Source organism: Symsagittifera roscoffensis, chromosome 1 (assembly GCF_963678635.1).
Source record: "Symsagittifera roscoffensis chromosome 1, txSymRosc1.1, whole genome shotgun sequence".
Taxonomy (NCBI): domain Eukaryota; kingdom Metazoa; phylum Xenacoelomorpha; order Acoela; family Convolutidae; genus Symsagittifera; species Symsagittifera roscoffensis.
In genome coordinates this window covers 8,371,204-8,385,739 of record NC_087062.1, presented here as the reverse complement: position 1 = coordinate 8,385,739, position 14,536 = coordinate 8,371,204, and the positions used below count along the sequence as shown (strand labels likewise).

The following is a 14,536-nucleotide window of genomic DNA, read 5'->3' as shown; positions in this document are numbered from 1 at the left end:
ATTACAATTCCAGTCAGTTTGACACTGATTAGTACTATCAACTAAGAACGCGCCAATCATTTTTTGTTGTTGCTTTTTTACGAATCATTCAATTAACCCTCATAACCACCAGAGGATTTGGGGGAGGGGGGACGCTCTCCTCCCTCCCTCAAGGATTCGACTCCCTGCCGGCCCCATTTGTACTATTTTGAGATATCCCTTTTTGGTTGGCTGACCCTAAAATTTATCTAAAAGCGCCTTGGGCGCCAAAATATACTAATTTTGAGGGGGAGCGCGCGCCGAAAAACGCGATTATTTGTCCAAAATTTTCAAAAAAGTGCCTAAAAACGCTTTTTTGGCCTGATTGGCTGCGGCGCAAAAAATTTGGTCAAAATGGGGTTTTATACTGATTTGCTTCTCTACAATTGCTTGCTTCTCTACAAAAAGTTTTGTTTTTTGCTAGCTGTTATTAATTTTTGACAACCTAGGTTCATTTTTCCAAAAAAAATCACCCAATAGTTTTTTCTTGTAGCTATGGTGGTTTGAAACGTATTGTCATTTAATTAAATTTAAAGTGCCAAATTGCGCAACTTTTCCGTTTTTATCGATTATCAATCAGCGCGTTAAATGGCGGGCTAAAAAATCCAGCTAAAAATTAGTCCAAACTAAATTGAAACAATAATTGAAGTTATTAACCCAAATTATATTCCCCTTTACATGCCATCGCACAAGGGGAAAAACTGTATGATAAATTTAGTCATATTTAAGGGCATTTGGGTTGTTTAGGGCTCGACTTGGCCATGATACGAGAAATCGTAAAAAAAAACTTAGAAGGAACAATACATGGGTCGAGGTTTGCGATTTATGTTTTGACCGAGGCAGGTCCAACACATGTCAAAGTTCGACTGAAAAAATTATATTTTTTTACAGTCCAGAGTAATGCCAGTGGACAATCGCATACCTACTCGGACAAGTACTTCTCCTTCAATCCCAACAGAGCCTCCTTCCCCCCTCTGGAACAGGAAACGTCTTCCAGCTTAGAAGAGGACAGCAGTCCACAGCTGATCAGCTGTACCAGCATAGGGATACCCTCTTTGTGGGTTGGTGGACCGGATGGAAGGTACATTCTGAAAATTTATCCTAAAAATGTATCCAACAAGTTATCGTGTGATCCTAAAAATGTGTAAAATACATAATTTTTCTGTATATCGAATCACTTCACACAATAAAAACATTCGTGTGAAAAACCCTATTTTGCTAAGAAAGCTTTACTTGATTCGTAACATTCAAAAATCTTCACATTGTTTTAAACCTTTAAACATCTGTTTGTTTTAAATGTTTAAAATGTTTTAAAAGATTGGTACGAATTTCAACAAAATCAAACATAGAACAAGGATAGCCGGTTACTGTGCAAGTAGGGCAGAATGTTCTGACAATCGTTTTTAAAAACCTACGATAATATATATGTTTTTTCGAATTAGTGTAGATTTTTTCTGCGTGGTATTATAAAAGGATTAAGGATTTGACGCAACACTAAAACTTAGGCATATTCGAAAATCATTGTAGTATAGGCAAACAGGACAACCGTTTATGAAGAACAATGAAGAAAAACGCCAATAAAAAATAATTTTTTTAAAAAAAAAGCCTTAAGATTGAGATAAATTAAAAAAGTAGAATTACGCATAATTAAGCTATTCTAAACGGCCTAAATTAAGCATGAAAAAGCGTGCTGGCTCGCTTTACTTGCTCAAATTTAGGCAAAATATGAAAATTTCAAACCGGTTTTTCAAACCGAATCCTGACTGAAAGGGATTTAATATGATATATCACTCAACTCTCTCCGATGCTTATTTGTGGTTGCTGACTTTGCATGGAAAACTAAAAAAAAAAAAAAAACGAAAACACACCCAAATACAAAGCTCCTCCCAAATTTCAAATGGTTTAAATGATAAGGATAGGCAGTTCATGAGTAAGTAGAATCGGACAACAATTATGAAAAATTTAAAAAAAAGTTTTTTTTTCGAAGTATGTCGTTTTCTGACCACGGTAAGATCTGATAAGAACTGAACTGAAGATTAGAATTTAGGCCTATTCGATAGTAATAGTAAATTGAACAGATTTACTAAACTGGACAACAGTTTCAGTCGAAAAACAAATAGAAAACAAAACAAATTATTCTCAAGAAGGCGCTAAAAGTAGCTTCAAAAACAAATTTTTTGGTGTAAAACTAAATTTTAACGACCGAAAAAGACGTACTCTCCTATTGTACGCCCACTGGCTGGCTTTATTTGCTCTAAAATTGACTAAAATTCAAAAAACTTCAAACTGAGGTTTTTTCGACATCCAGACAACATTTGGGCAATGTCGAATACATCAGGACTGAAAGGGTCTTATTATGATATATCACTCGGCCCATTCCGATGATTTTGTGTTAACTAGTTTTGCTTCGAAAAAAAATATAAAAAATTAAAAGTTCGAAAAGAATTGCAGCGTAAAATTCGTTGTTACATATATTAGATAGCAGAATCCGCAACGAGTAAAAATATCAAGTTGTTGCGGGTTCCGCATTAGTAAGTGGGTTCACCAAATTGTAGGAGGATTCGACAAATGAGAGCTGATTCCGCTCACATAAATCAAATTCTGCTGACAAAATACAGATTCCGGGATTGCGGGATCCACTGAACTCATGATAATTATATATTTGTTGATGGATTCCACAAACAGTTCTGGCCTCCAAAATTGGCAAATTATAATTTACAAAAATGTTTATAGGTTACGCATCTTCATATATCCGAACTGCAACTCCTCGACAACAGCAATAAGAACCGTAACAACAGAAATAAACAACAACAGCATCGATGAACTATCCCACCCGCAAGCACCCTCCAAACCATTGTTTATGTGCATACGTGAAATAGATTTGCGATCTGCAGTTACATGTCTAGAGTACACATTCACACACGTGTATGTGGGTCTAGAAAATGGTCAAATTGTCGTGTTTGAGATAGCGGGAGTCGAGCTGCATACGATAGAGGGTCCTTCGGATGTTCTGCAGATGTCGACTCACCCTGTGAAGTGTTTGTTGGTAGCTGGTGACAAATTGTGGGCGGCGTCTCATAATACGTTGTTTGTTATTCAGTGTTGTGATCTTACTGAGAAGGTAAACTGTTTAATATTGGTTTAGTTGTGCTTGCAAAAATTGAGAAATCTCAAAAATATCAAAAATTTAACTAAAACACTGCACTATTGCATTTTTTGACCTCTTTCTACAAACAAATGGAACCAATTGCCAAAAAATAACCGAAGTTTTCCTTAAATTTTTACTTCAGCTCCTAACCTTGAAATTTTAAAATAAAAATGATGCAAACATACGTTCATTAAAAAACATGAAAGATACATTAAAAGTATTGAACCGTCAATTATCGAAATTTATCGGCTTGCAATAATTACATTAGAAAACTGAAATAGATTTTTCACGCGTGTTTCTTGTTCAATTTGCAGCTCGCACTGCGCATCTGTGGGGAGGACAGTTGTATCCGGAGTCTGGCGGGGGCTAGCTTCGGTGTGTGGGTGGCACTGGGGAACAGCACCAAACTGAAACTATTCCACTCCGTCCTGTTCCAACACGTGGCAGAGGTGGACTTACATAATACCCTCAGAGAAGCAACCACCACATACGATCAGGTGGATAAAACCCTCTAAAGCATGAGGATAGATAATTATTTTTGGCTCTTGTTCCTTCGCCGGCCCCCCCACCCCCACCTCACACAAGCATCAATTTTATGGTCGGAGGTGTGGTTTTACAAGGTTGATTATGAAGATCAAGTATGTTTGCCATGGTCTAATTAGTCTGCATGTCAATTTTCATGACAATTGGACAATGTGAACAGTAATTTGAGTTAAAAAAATTTTGCTGGTGGTGGGAAAATGAAAAAGAGCCTTATTTTTTCGAATTTTTTGATTAGCCATATGATTGGAGGCAGTAGGGGATTTAGGACGCCCCCCTGACCCCCCCCCCTTGGTACTTTTTTTGAACCCTCCAATTTTGGCTGCCTGGCCCAAAAGTTTTTCTATAAGGGGCTCCGGGAGCGCGCTAATTTTTGAGGGGGAAGCGCGCCAAAAAAACGCAATTTTTTTTTCGAAACTCCAAAAATAGTTAAAAACGCTTTTTTTGGCATGTTTTTTCAAAAAATTTGACAAAATATGGCCAAAACAAGGTTTTTTTAGTGCTTTGGGAGGGGGCAGTTCAACAGTGCCAAAGTGCAGCAGTGCCGAAAATGAAAAAGTGTTCAACAGTTCCGAAAAGTGATGATTTTTCGCACTGTTGAATAATAACTTCATTTTCTGCACTCTGCTTCGGCACGGTTGAACGCCCCTCTAATGGCAACACAACAGTGCCGAAAATAAATTTATTGTTCAACAGTGCCGAAAATCATCAATTTTCCCCATTGTTAAACACTTTTTCATTTTCGGCAATGTTGAACGCCCCCTTTGGTAGAGCTCAGAAAATCAATGTGGTCGACTTAGAAAAAACTCAACAAAATTTGTTGAAAATCCGCCCTCCTTTTTTTTGTACTGAATTCATTCTGCTGCTTTTAATTTTGCCGGAAAACTTGTCATGAGAAAAGTTTGTCTGAAGATGTTCACCCTTGCCATATTTGAAAGTTTCCTTAAACTAAAGACTATTTTAAGCCAAAAACTAATAGTTTTTAGTTCTTTTTCATCTTATTCTGATGATACTGCGAAACATATTCCTAATTGATTTGCTCAATGATATTGAAGTTGTAATTTGAACTTATAATTTATCTAGTTTCTGGAAGAGCCCAGTGTCACGTGTGTGGCCCCCTTCTGTGACCAGATGGTGGTGGGGACTTCCTGCGGCACCCTCCTCTCCTTCCCCTCCCCCGCTCTCAACCCCATCTCAACTGAGTTTACTGCCCCACCCACCACGCCTACAATACTACCCGTGCAACACAACAAGGCCGTGAGTAGCAGGGGGGGGCTCACTTGAACAATTCGGGTCAAAAGAGCCAGTGGCTGAACCAGAGTATTTTAGAAAATAAAACAGAGTTGTCTCAGAAAATCTGAACGGAAACATTTCTATTATTCATCAAAATCGTTTTTTCTGAAGAGCTGTAAAAAAGATTTTTTTTTTGCAAAACAAGTTATCGATGTGGTTTGGATAACTTGCATTCATGTTCACTGGACTGTATTTATGTTCTTAATATATCCGATATGATGAGAGTAAAATATGACGAGGCTTTTAAAATAAATTGGTAGCTGCACTCTTAAAAATGTTCACGTGTTTTCAGACAAGAAATGCTCACTTGATTCGTATTTCAAGTAAAAACACATGAAAAACACGAGAGTATATGAGCTCAGGTAAACACATGAGAGCGAGATTTTCCAAACACGAGATAGTTGCTCTCGAGTTTTTCGTGTATTTAATGCCCGTTTTAAAAATAATAAAATTGTATTTTTTTCTCAGGTGTCTTGTCTGGCCTCGTTCGCCTCAAACTGTGCCATTCCCATCTCTCTCAAATCTGCCGCGTCCCCTCAGAACTCAAACAACTCATCCGACAACAAAAATCAAAACAGCAACCTCGTGAACACATTTGCCGACGACTCGAGTAGTGTTCGTGAAATTCAGGTCGGCTGTCATCAACTCTTCTCGGCCGGACAGGGCTTCTCGGTCTCGGGCTCCGAGGAACAAAATGGACACGTTGGATCAAACGTCAGAAAGGATTCAGCTCTTAACGCAAAAAGCCGCACAGAACAGAATTCTTCGTTGCAAAATTATGTTTTTGTTTTCAGTTGAATATAAACTGTAAATACCGCAATTTCTGTAGTTGAAATATTTTGTACGGCAGATTTTTTGTTTTCTGGGTTAATAAGAAAGAAAGTATTACTTTCGCGAGGAAAAGAGTTTTCAGAAAACATTACAAAAATGTATCAGTCGACTAAATTGATGCTCCAAACGCGGTTTCTCCACTCCCCCCCCCCCCCCCCAAATGGTAAAAAATTTTATTCAAAATTGGATCGACATAAGTACAGGCTGAAATTTTACAGGCTGAAAACGATCAATTTCATTTTAATTGGCCTCGAACAGAATCTTTTCTCCACATCTATAGATTTAGGAGATTTCTTCTCTAGGTTCGTTCTCTCTTTCCTAACGACACCGCAAAGTTGTCCCTTGGGCAGTAAATTCAGCGGGGCGACCGAGATTCACTACTATCTACAATCCCGAAAGGGTTATTTTGGTGGCAACTATTGTGTTTTGTATTATGTTGCGTGCCCCTTCTGTGTATTGCTCTTCATGCTGTCTATCTCGCCTACTCGATACAATCGCAAGAATTTCCAATGATAAATTAATTTAGATGAATATATGTCCAATTACAGAAAACTCTGGGTGGCCAGGATATAATCTAATAATCATATCAAAAGGAAAGGGTCCGCGATTTATCGGCCAAATTGCCTAATTGCAATTAACTTCCAACTAACTCCTTTAACACTAAACTATTCTCTCTCTCTAGATATTCTCTGATGAGAACTAACTATCTACTAGTCTCTTACTCCGAGAACCAATTACCTGACTAACTAGCAATAATTGTTCTCTCTAATTAACTGAGAACCAACTATACTCTCTCTAGTAATTATCACTGTTCTCTCTCTGACTAAGAACCAACTACTCTTCTATTTAGCAATAATTGTAATTGTTCTAAATCTTACAGGCTCTCCGGTACCCTCCAATTCCTTATCTTTCTTTACACTTAGTTTTAGTTAGGTCACAGCATTCCCTATCAGTCCTGACATCCGCTTAAATCACCCGTCCGCATATGTTTAAGGCTATATCCCTCCCCCTGTCAACTCTGCCACGTGCCACCTTCAGTTTCTTTTATCAATCTTTTCACGCTTATTAGATACCCCGTATGCGGTAGGTGTCACAATTTGACCAAGTAAACAAATGTCATACGAATTTACTCAACTAATTCCTGGCCTCCGTGACTTCAGCCCTCGAGTTCAACTCAAGCTCCAAACCATGCTATATTTACTCAGTGACCCTCCCAAGGTCTTTATTTTAATTATCCCGTTAACGTTCCGACCTCCTAAGGGTAGGGGGAGGCCCTTTTCATAGGTAGCTAATTCAGTCCAAGCATCTAAAATTTCGATCTGTACTCTATTCCAATCCCGACCTTCTAGCTAGTAGGGGAACGTAGTTCGTCTATTAGGGGTCACATGGAACCAAAAAGTCACCTCCGGGAAGCCAAATAAATTCCCCATTCGTTCATACTATTTAGGAGACTTAATTTTCATGCTACGGTCCCATTACTATCAATTTTTTGTGGGACTACTTTTCTTTAGTCTAGTTGAATTGCTATTAATAGATCACTCGCCAAGCTAAACTGAACCCAATTTTTACCAAGTCCACTTTGAATTAACTCAAAGGTTGCAATGTAAAAGCTATTTCTCTATCAGCTTCTGCTCTAGTTCCCAATATATATTAAATTTCCCCCAAAGTTTGGCAAGGTGGCCCATTCTCATTTCTAGGGGTTGGGCTGGGGAATACGCCACTTTCCGGTGTTAACCTCGGGGTTTTCCATGCAACTTCGGGGTCAAAACGCCCAAAGGTCAACTTAAGGTCACCCAGGGGTCAACCGGGGTCAAATTTCCATATTTGGGTTCAAAATCCCATGGGGGTCCTAACTACCAAGTTTCATTCATATCCCATAAATACTTCACAAATTATCCCATTTCTAAGGTTCACTATCAGTTTTTGCGGAAAAAAGCTATTAACATCGGAAGGAGTCGCCGGAGGGTTTTCAATCACAAGGGGTCTTTTTTCGGGGTTTGTAGTTTATGTCCATTGCCGCAATAAACTCATTATGCCACTTTTCATGATTTCGCGTAAACTGCCTATTTCTGGTCTAGGGGGTATTTTCTTCAAGTGCTAATAGCTTCCGATCCAACCGCCGGGTTTGGTTGAACTTATAATACAAGATGGGTCTTCCCACCTATCATCCCTCTAAGTTTTAGCTCCCTGCACTCATTGGAAGCCGAGAAACGACTTTCGGAAGTTAGGGGTGGTTTGTTTACTTAGGGCATAAAACGGGGTCCTAGGAGTCTGGGGTTCTAAACTTAAGCTTCCCTTAACTAGGCCTAAAACATACTAAAATTGAGCCTAAACCCGTCGCTAGTTTCCGAGTTCTGATAGGGCCATTTACACTTCCGGAAACCGTTATCACTTGCCCGGGTCAAATCATCTCTAGTATCCGTCCTATGAGTTTCATAAAGCTAGATTTCATTTGGTGGGGGGTTGCAAAACCGGTACCTTTTCAAATCTTGATTAGTATTTGTTTGTTTTGGTCGACTTTGCAACTTGACCAATTGTTTACTTCACTACTTATCGTATTGATTCGTCAATAGCGAGCTAGGTACTACTCATTAACCTTCACTACACTGCATGCATTTCTCAAAGTACACTCCCAATTGAACTCTAAGTTTGGCGAAAAGTGTTAGGATCATTGGAAGCCGAGAAACGACTTTCGGAAGTTAGGGGTGGGTTTGTTTACTTAGGGCATAAAACGGGGTCCTAGGAGTCTGGGGTTCTAAAATTAAGCTTCCCTTAACTAGGTCCAAAACATACTAAAATTGAGCCCAAACCCGCCGCTAGTTTCCGAGTTCTGATAGGGCCATTTACACTTCCGGGAACCGTTATCACTTGCCCGGGTCAAATCATTTCTAGTATCCGTCCTATGAGTTTCATAAAGCTAGATTCCATTTGGTGGGGGGTTGCAAAACCAGTACCTTTTCAAATCTTGATTAGTGTTTGTTTGTTTTGGTCGACTTTGCAACTTGACCAATTGTTTACTTCACTACTTATCGTATTGATTCGTCAATAGCGAGCTAGGTACTACTCATTAACCTTCACTACACTGCATGCATTTCTCAAAGTACACTCCCAATTGAACTCTAAGTTTGGCGAAAAGTGTTAGGATCACCGATCCTACAACATCATTTTCACAAATAAGCAACCAAATGTGTTTTTAATTGTCTTTAATTTTACAGTTTTGCTTTCAGTGTTGATGCAAAGCCCTGGAGATCAAAACCTGTATTTCTTAGTTAAATTATTTATCTTTTAAAAAAGAATCTTTTTCAATTATCATACTTTAGGATTCCAAGCTCTCCAAAATTACTCGAAAGATTCTAATTTGTCGGACAATTTTTTTTTTACGAAAAAGGACAATTTTGCAAAGTTTTGCAAAATAATAATCATTTTTCGTCGCTTGCTTTCTCTGGAAGATTATATATTTAAATGATTGGCGCAAAGGCTACTTGAACAAAAGAATAATTTAATTCCAGTCGAATAAATTTGATGTCATTGAACAGTGAAAAAAAGGAGAACCCACCCATCCTAAATCTGCCCCCTGGTACTGAGTATGATTTAGTTAATTCAAACACTAGGTTCCATGAAACGGAATTAGCTTCCTTGGAGCTCATTAATTTTTGAAAAATAATGAAGCAGCAAATTTGACATCCTTTAGCGTCAATAATCATTTCCAAATAGAATATAGAAAGCTTTTTTGACAGATTATTAAAACCAATTGACGTATATTGAGATAGATCAGCCACTATCTGTCAGATGATGCAAGAAAATATCTGTCAGATTATGCATATTAGTCCAATAAGTAGTTGGATAGGATACTCCTAACTTATTTTGAAAAAATAATGTGCAATGCGATTAAGGCATACACAAATTGATGTGTACACGTAAATACTAGCAAAAAAGTGGAACATACAGAAATAATTAAAAAGAGCAATCTGCTAATTTTGAGCGTTTTTTGCAAACAAATTTGAAGTTTTGGTGACCTTGAGTCATATTTTCTGTCTAAAAAGTTAGTTTTTTATGCAAAAATTTTCTGAATTAGATTATTTGCGCTTTTTAATTAATCCTGTCTGTTCCAACTTTTTTCAACTCTCTATAGTAAAAAATTGATGTAATAAAAAAACTCGAGCATTCACGCCAAAATTTTTAAGGCCAGGAATCCGTCTTTTGAGTTCAAATATAATTTATACAAAATCATTCGGGTCAATTCAGAAAATCAAAAATATGATTGCAACTTATAGGTTTATTCAACAAGCAATAAAGATTGTATTTACTTGCCAATCTTTGCTTACCTTCGACTCATAAGCCTGTACCAAACTAAGTACAATACTGCTCGAATCAGGGCGACGTTTTGAATGCTCCGACCGCCTTTGAAACTATATGAAGTTGTATTCGATTTCAATAAAATGATGAAACTTTCATTTTGAGAAAAAATATCATTTTAGAAAAGCGTTCCTTTTTTTTGAAACTCAACGGCCGCACGCTATTTAAAATTCAAAGTGATTCATCGAGCAAACAGTTATTGTTCCGACTTTCGATACGAAAGTAACGGAATATTTGTGCTCGGGGTGGGTTTTTTTTCTTCAGACAAATTTCGACTTTTTAACTAGCCATTTTAAACGGAAATTTTTTATGTCATTCCAAAGATATTGTTGTCTTGAGCTCAAATTTGAAAAGATATTTGACCTGTGATCATTTTTCGTAAAGTTACGGGGGTTTAAAGATTGCCATTTTGGTCAATTTGGGACAATTAACGCGCGATATATTTCGCGCTATTAACGCGTAAGCGGAAAGTTAATCCGTCTTAGAAATTGTTCCAAATTGGTTAAAAGAAGCTTATTTGCCATAATTTATTTGGTACAAGGAGCGTAAAATCTTCTTTTGCACTTTATATGGCTTATGGGGGATGATTTTCATAGAAAGTTTTTCGAATTTTAGAATTTTTTTTTGGTTCGTTACAAGGAGCAAAATGTATCCTTTTGTACTTTATATGGCGTGTGGGGGGATGATTTTTATTTAAAAAAAAACTCAATTTTTTACATTTTTTTATCATTTTGTCTATTTCATTGAATTTTTTAATGTTATTACTGCTCCATAAACCTTAAAAGGCAGTTGGAACATTCAGGGCTTCGCCCTGATACGAGCAGTCTTGTTTAAGAATTAGAACAGTCGGCATGGGAACGAACTATTTTTGGACAGTGGGAATGAATAATTTTCTAGTAATGAGAATAGTTAGACGTTCCTGTTCACACAAAAGTTCCGCTCAAAATCAAAAAAAAAACTATCGGAAAATTATCAGAGAGTTTTAACAGTAGAGTTAACTTTTTTGTTCCGACTTTGGATACGAAAGTAACGGAATATTTTTGCTCGGGATGGGTTTTTTTTTTCTTCAGACAAACTTCGACTTTTTAACTAGCCATTTTTGACGGAATTTTTTTCTTATCATTCAAAAGCTATTGAATTGTTGTTCTGAGCTCAGAATTGTTGTTCTGAGCTTAATTTTGAAAAGATATTTCACCTGTGATCATTTTTCGTAAAGTTGTGAGGGTTTAAAGATTGGCATTTTGGCCATTTTGACCATTTTGGGACAATTAACGCGCGATATAATTCGCGCTATTAACGCGTAAGCGGAGATTTAATCCGTCTTATAAATCGTTCCAAATTGGTTGAACGAAGCTTATTTACCATAAATGATTTGTTACAAGAAACAAAATCTATCCTTTTGTATTTTAATTGGAGTGTGGGGGGATGATTTTCATAAAAAATTTCAATTTTTAGAAGAAAAAAAATTTCATTTTTTTTCAATCCATTTTTATTTTATTTTAGATTTTTTTAAATGTTATTACTGCTCCATAAACCTTAAAAGGCAGTCGAAACATTCACGGCTTCGCCCTGATACGAGCAGTCTTGTTTTGCTGTAAAATTTCTGCAGTTACTGATTATAAGGTTTTGTTTTGTTTCTTGATTTTTTTGCGAACCCGTATTTTTTAGACATTAAGTTTTTTCAATTCGTCTTGGTTCTGACAAAACTTGAAAATTCAATAGTCAATCAGTCAATTGCTTCGCATTTGGTCAATGATAGTTTTAATGACCTGGGTTTATTTGATTAAGTTAAACACATATGAGTTTTTTGAGATTTTCAGTTTATCAATTCTGACTGGCAGACATTTGTTTTCCATCATTTGGACTCTAGATTACCTCGGGCACCACCTTCCAGCATACTTGTTCAATTTGGAGCAATTTTTGGGCAGGATTATGCGTTGATAGTATGAAGTATTTCACGCCCTACTTATACCAAATTAACCATTTAAGACCATATTAATTATTTTCACACCCTCGAGACTTGGCTACAAAAATTTTTTTTCGGTAAACTGGTCAAAAAGTGAATTCTAAGTGTTTTTTTTTCGAGATTGCATACTACCAAACAGAAAAAAAACATAGAAAATCCAGACTTTTTGTATCAGAGATGAACAATGAAAAAAGCTATTTCAAACCTCTTGTCTCTCATCTTCCATTGTTTTGGAAAATCTAATGACTTTCTAAAAATAGCCATTTTCAGTTCAGACAACTTTTCTGGCAATTTTTCTGCTTAGACTTCAGGCTAGAAGTATAGAAGCAAATAGCAGAGAAGTTGCCGAGAAGGTGGCCAACAAAAGTTTATGATATTATGATATTGTTGTAAGAAGAGGTACTAAGATATCCTCTAGCATGCTTGATGGCTTCAGCTAAGTACAGTTTCTTCCTATAATGAAAACAAAAAAAATTTGAACACATTTTTCAAGAAAATTATTTTTTAAATTTTTTATTTCAATTTTTTTGTAGCTTTTTGAATTATTTTTAGTGTAGGTGAAGCGCTAAATAGAGCTTCAGAAGCTCATTTGTTGTCACTTTTGCTGGCCAACTAATAATTTATTGTTGCACACGCTGGCTGTGCTTACTCTAAATTGGATTTGAAAAAATGTTAAACAAAAAGTATATACTGAGAAAGTTTTTGATTATCGACCAAGTCATGATTGTGGATTGCTAAAAAATAATCACTTGAGATCATCTATTGTTTATTTGCAATGCCTGATTTAGCATAATAAAACCATAGTTCACGAAGAAAAATAAAAGTAAGTGGAATACAGATAAAAGATACCCGAAAACAAGTCAGGGCAGCCCGGGTTGACGTCCATGCAAAAAGATTGCCTACCATACAGTTTCATTAGAAAAATTGCTTTTCATGCTATTTTTAAACAAAAAAATTGTTGGACAAGCCTTTTTTCAATTGAAAATTGTTTTTGAAAATTTTCTTGAACTGGTTATGACAGAAAATCTTTGGCTCGACAGAAAATCTTTGGCTAGTGTGTTTCGTATGAAACACAAAAATTTGAAACAAAAAGTTTTAGTATTTTCATTTATAGAAAAAATGCTTGTCATACAATTTCAAAGTATGGAAATAATAATAATAATTATAATAATCATTATAAGATTGAATTAAACCCGCAAGACGGGGATTAGTTGCTCTTAGTCATTGATTACAAAGTTAATAAAATAAACTTAAAAACCATGAATCTGGATAAATCGAGTATTTAAAATTTTGTAGTTTGTCAACCAAGTTCTTTCTAAAGATTACAGGTTCTTGAAAAGGATCATAGCCAGGCAAAATGTTCGATCTCACGAGGGAAATTGACATTTCTGCGACACGGTAAACGAAATTTTCATAAAGTTTGCTCCGTGTTATCATTGGCATTCTCACAAACGTCTTGTTTCCCGTTCGATTTGACTCAGGGCCTTTGTCGATTGTCCAAAAATTAAAAAAATTTTTCAGCAACTCGTTATTAAGAACCTTATTCAGCAAAATTAAATCGTTTTTGAATAACGTCAGTGAAATTGGCAACAGTTTGCTTTTATTCAAGAACAAAACATAATCCTCATCATTCATTTCAAGTTTTTTGTAAAACCTTTTTAAGCATCGTCGTAGAAAATTTTCTATTCGCTACATTGGATTTAAGTTGCAAACCAAACTGGAGACGAATAAAAATTATTGATAGTAAGCAAGTTTTAAAAAGTGAAACGCGAACAGAGCTACTCAGTGAGTTTGGTGAAGATCTTCTGATGTAATTAAATTGCATGTTTGATTTTTTGAGCCTTTCCGTGATGTGATATACCCATGAAATTTTGACTTTACACCAAACAGCAAGGTCTTTCACCGTGTTTTTCAAAACTAATTGATCTCCATTAATGGATGAAAGATCGCTTAAAGGGTAACGCTTGTTTGATTTTTGAAATCTTATTTCTTCAAATTTTTCAAAAATGAAGTCAATTTTGTTTTCTGCTTCCCAGTTGATTACATTGTTCTAAATCCGTTTGATTCGAGGAAAGGTCAAACCTATTTCCAAAAGTTTTTGTATATTCAGCATATAAAAAAGAAGGGTTGTCAATAATTTCTGGCATATCGTTTATATATAAAGAAAACAAAAAACTGCAAAAATTGATCCCTGTAGACCACCACTCGTTACATTGCGGGACAAAAATTGAAGATACTCATGGTCGAAGCCTATTTTGGCAAGCTTCTATAAAATGATGTTATAGCTAATAGTGTCGAAAGCTTTTGCAATATCTAAAATTAGTGTGAGAGGTAATTCTTCTTGTTCTAATTTCTTGTTACAATATCACAGTACAACACAATAC

General features: G+C 36.2%; 1 protein-coding gene across 1 annotated transcript in view; it reads left to right on the top strand.

The window, feature by feature from the left end:
* The window catches only part of LOC134857164 (uncharacterized), a 53,113-nt gene extending 52,089 nt beyond the window's left edge, over positions 1 to 1,024 (top strand). Inside the window, exon 16 of the mRNA XM_063873540.1 lies at positions 910 to 1,024. The gene's annotated coding sequence lies outside the window, so the exon portion shown is untranslated. The remainder of the gene's footprint in view (positions 1 to 909) is intronic.
* Positions 1,025 to 14,536: the final 13,512 nt, after the last annotated feature.